Raw genomic sequence first — 5,128 nt, forward strand, 5'->3', positions numbered from 1 at the left:
TGTGCAATACAGGGCGACCCAATAGGCTGAGAGATGGGCGCCAGCCACCCCTCACTACCCGCGCTAGCGGGGGTGTAAGTGTGAGTGCCCCTGATAGAAAAGGAAACATTTATTTTTTTATTTTCACTATTAAAAAATATATATAAAAAAACAGGCCCCAAGATAATGAGAAAGAAACTTTATTAACCCTCATATTATGTTAAGGGTCAATTTGACCCTTACATACATGCGTACATACATTAAGGTTCACACTTCGTCGTGGTCATTAATGTATTCATGTATGTATGTGTGTATGTATGTATGCATTAATGTATGCATGTATGCGTAAGTGTATGTATGACCACGTAGGTATATATGACTGTATGTATGTATGTACGTTTGTATGTGTGTATGTATGTATGTGTATATGAAAGTATTTGTGTATCTATATATCTATGTATACATGTATGTGCATATGTGTGTATATTTGTATGTATATATGAAAGTATATGTGTATGTATGTATGTGTGTATATATGAATGTATGTAGGTGTGTATGTAGGTATGTTGTTTCCTAAGTGGACAATTGGATTACACAGAAGTGTGTCAACGCAAAAAGGAAGGTCACTGGATCCGGTGTGAATAAGAAATATAACGTCTGCACAAATCCTGTCGGGCGGCTCGGTGGCACAGCGGTTAGAGCTGTCGCCGCACAGCAAAGCAACTCGGGTTCAAGCCCCACATCAACCACTGTGAGTAGTTGTCATCTGTGTGGAGTTGGCATGTTCTCCCCGTGTCCGCGTGGGTTCTTCCCTTCCTCCCACCGGCCAAAAGCATGCATTTAAGTTGATTGGCAACTGTAAAGTGTCCCTAGGAATGAATGGTGTGAATGGCCCTGTGCAATACAGGGCGGCCCTATAGGCTGAGAGATGGGCACCAGCCACCCCTCACTACCCGCAATAGCGGGGGTGTAAGTGTGAGTGCCCCTGATAGAAAAGGAAACATTTATTTTCACTATTAAAAATATATATATATATAAAAAACACAGGCTCTAAAATTATGATAAAGAAACTTTATTAACCCTCATATTATGTTAAGGGTCAATTTGACTCATTTCACCCATTGAACCAAAGGGTTAAACATTGAGGTTCATGCTTCGTCGTGGTCATTAATGTATGTATGTATGTATGTGTATATACGTATGCATGTATGTGTGTGTGTATGTATGACTGTATGTATGTATGTATGCATGTATGTATGTTTGTATCTATGTACGTTTGTATGTATGTATGAAAGTATGTGTATATGAAAGTATTTGTGTAAGTGTGAGTGCCCCTGATAGAAAAGGAAACATTTATTTTCACTATTAAAAATATATATATATAAAAAACACAGGCTCTAAAATTATGATAAAGAAACTTTATTAACTTTATTGAACATTGAGCTTCACGCTTCGTCGTTAATGAAGTTACTCTGCACGAAGACGCTCCGATCACTGCAGCTCAAATCCACAGCAAACTGTCTGAGTCACTCAAGGAGATCACAGCAGATGTTACATGACTGATTCAACAACATTCAATGATAACTTGGAGCAATTTTAAATGGGTTTTGAAAACATTAACAGCAAATGTTGGCTGGTCACACAGCCTGATTTCTCGACTTCATTCAGGAAACTGAAAAAGATTAAATTCATCATTTCATGTGCCAATTTGACCATTTCAAAATAATGTGGTGAATGGGAAATATATTGCATATTTTACTTGCAGTACTACCCTAAACCCTGAGTAATTTTTACTTGGAATTACAGATTGGCCTCATCACATTTTTTTCATTGTCAAATTTGCCATTCATATTGTTGGAAAAAAAATCCCACAACCCTGCAAACAGAACAACAGAAATGACTAACTCGAGACCATCACAGCAAGATTTAGATGAATTGTCTGTTTTAAAGGTTCCATCAATGAGAAAGAACATGATTCAGTGGAGATAAAGTTTGTTACTTTACATTTAAAACTTTCTGGGAACCCCTATTATCCTCTCAGCTACTCCCTTCAGCAAACCAAAGTGCTTAAAATCCTCCACTTTTGAATATTTACATCCTCTCACCCCTCGGTACCCTGTCGTTCATAAATCTGTTTTTTCCAGGTAACCTTCACACCCCTGCTTCTCATCGGTCCCAGTACAGATCACAAAGTAATCTGGGATTTTTTTTGTCAAAATGCAGACTCACATGCAAATATTTCAGTGAATTTTGGCTACTGACTGCTGCACAATGTAGCTTCAGCAATTGCAGCGTTTAGATTTGATGGTCATCAACCATTTTAGAATTTAACACAGACTGTTAATATTACTGTCTATTTATTCATGGATTTATTTAGTCTTCTGCCTTTCTATTTTTTGTCATAATTACTTCTTTTTTTTGGCATTATAACTGTTACGCATACGCAATTCATAAGTACATACATACACACCTACATACGTTCATAAATACACACATGCATACATACAAACTTATATAAATACACACACACATATATACATACATGCATACATACAAACAAACATGCATGCATACACATATATTTTCATACATACATATATACATAAATACATACATTCATACTTTCACACATACATACCTAAATACATATACCTAAGTACATACATATGTACATACATATACAAATACTTTCATATATACATACTTTCACACATACATACAAACAGTTTATCTTTAAAAGTTTATCTTTATCTTAAGTCTGTCCTGAACAGACCAGAGATAGCAAAGGAGGAGGAGCCAGATGCTAATGCTACTAGCCTCTTACCTGCCGCCCGCCGACGTCTAACCTTTGAATGAAAGAAAAATTAGTTTCAAATTTCACTACCTCTCTCTGGGGAGTTTGATTTGTGGAACAGTTATGCTTCCTCCGGATTGCAGTAATTTCATAGGGAAAACGGTTAAATTTATATGCCTCCCGTCGTCAGCGTCCCACTCCTCTGCTCCAGTCGCTACAGCTAACTCGGCTCCACTTCCGGTCCACCAGTTGGCCACGCCCCTTAATTTATAACATTGGTGGAAAGAAGAAACAATATCAGACGTAATTTCCTGTGGGGAATTGAGGATTGGAGAAACGTTTGTTTGTATGTATAAATTCAGAAGTGAAATAAAAAATGATTTGATAATGTATTTACCTCATTAATACCAACAAATCAAGCATTCTGCTTTATTTTCAATAACAAAACAAGAATAAGAAACTTCTAACTTTTTAAAGTGTTTATAACAATTCCTTAATTCACTTTCCATAATCAAAGTCTGTGTCCCCTCTTGGCAACAACATTTTTTATTCAAATATACTTAAAGCCTGACTGTTTAGTTTAAAACAGAAATGTTTGCAATTTTGCAAAGAATTTCAAAATGGACCAATAGTTATGATCATCCTAAATAAAATTTTGCTGTAAGTCAGGCTGCCTGCTTGACTTACATTGCCACCAATAACAACATTTACTCCTGTCTGATCAATAACAATAGATTGTTTAGTTTAGCACAGAGAGTCTGTTTGATGGTTTGATGCATATATGCACGCATAAATGCATACATATATGTATATATAGCTATGTATCTTGTTTTTATATATTTAGAATTGTGTATTTATGTTTGTCTGTATGTATGTGATATTCTATTCATCCATATAGGCATACATATGTATATATATTCTGATATGTATGTGTTACTTCATAAATAAATAACAAATAAATAAATGAATAAATTTTTGAGTTATTTGGTCTGTAGATGTGTGTATCACAAATTAACACAATCCCCTCTAGTTAAATTTTATGAAATGCTCATTAAAATCCCACTAGTTTTAAATCTAAATGAAAAATAAAATAAAATAATATTTAGAAAAACGCGTAATGAAATAAGATGGAATCAAAATCTTAAATTGACATGAAAAGAAATTGACATGTACATCTGTACATGATAACAAAATTGAATAAAAAATAAATAAATAAAAGAATGGGACGCCTGAGGTGTGTGTGTGAGTGTGTGTTCATCTAGAGGGAAGAAGTGAAAGAAAACCCCTCCTGTCCCCTGAAAATGTGGCCGACGGCCTGTCATGTTCCTCAGAGGCAGCCGCGGCGTGATGCCATCATCCGAAGTGACAGCAGGCTGCGGTGAACAACATCTCCTCCTGTCTCCACGGCGACGCCTCCACCCCTCCGTGCTGTTTGTGCCGTGTCAGCTCTGCGGAGGGGAAAGGGGGAAAAAAAAAACTTTAAACTTGGGTTAAAACTTTGAAATGTAGGTTATGATTCATCGCTGCTCAGGTGAATGACAACGTCACAGAAGCGTATTTATTTATTTATTTATTTATCATTTTTTATATATTCTTATTTATTTATACGTTTATTTTTTACTTAACTTCAATGTTTGGCGCAGGTAAGAAAACAAAACAAAAAAAAAACAAAAAACTTTAATTCAAGTTGATTGTGACTAAATAAAAATATATAAGCCATATTTTAAAAAAATGTATGTCATATATATATACTTTTTTTTTTCTTTTTTTTATTGTTTATACAATTTCCCACTATTATTTATTATTGTTAGGTTCTACTTGAAACTGTGGCACAACACTTTCCTTCGGGATAAATAAAGTTGATCTATTTATACATGTATTACATTGTCTATTTTACATGTATAAACAAATTGGTTCAGTAAATGATTCTATTATTTATCTTGCTGTTTTCTTGCAAAATTTTAACCATTATTATTAAAATGGCACTCATGTTTATTGTAAATGTTAAATATCAAATTTAATTTCTATGAGTGAACGAGTTGATACATGATTGAGAAAAAAATAAAATGACATTAAATCGTAGAATTTGTCAAACAAGTTCAACGGCTTGTTTGTGTAAAGAACGAACAAACGGACCAGGAAACAAACAAGGAAATTAATGAGCGAACGAACAAGCAAAAGAATCAGGGAACGAATAAACAAGAGGACAAACGAGGAAATGAATGAGACAACGAACAAGTGAATGAATGAACAAATGTGCGAACGAACAAGCAAACGAACGAGTCAACTAACGGGAAAATGAATGAGCTAAACAACGAAAGAACGAGCAAATGAATGAGTGAACTAGTGAGCGAA

Source organism: Fistularia commersonii, chromosome 23 (assembly GCF_037954325.1).
Source record: "Fistularia commersonii isolate RoL2024-O1a breed Wild chromosome 23, RoL_Fcom_v1.0, whole genome shotgun sequence".
NCBI lineage: Eukaryota > Metazoa > Chordata > Actinopteri > Syngnathiformes > Fistulariidae > Fistularia > Fistularia commersonii.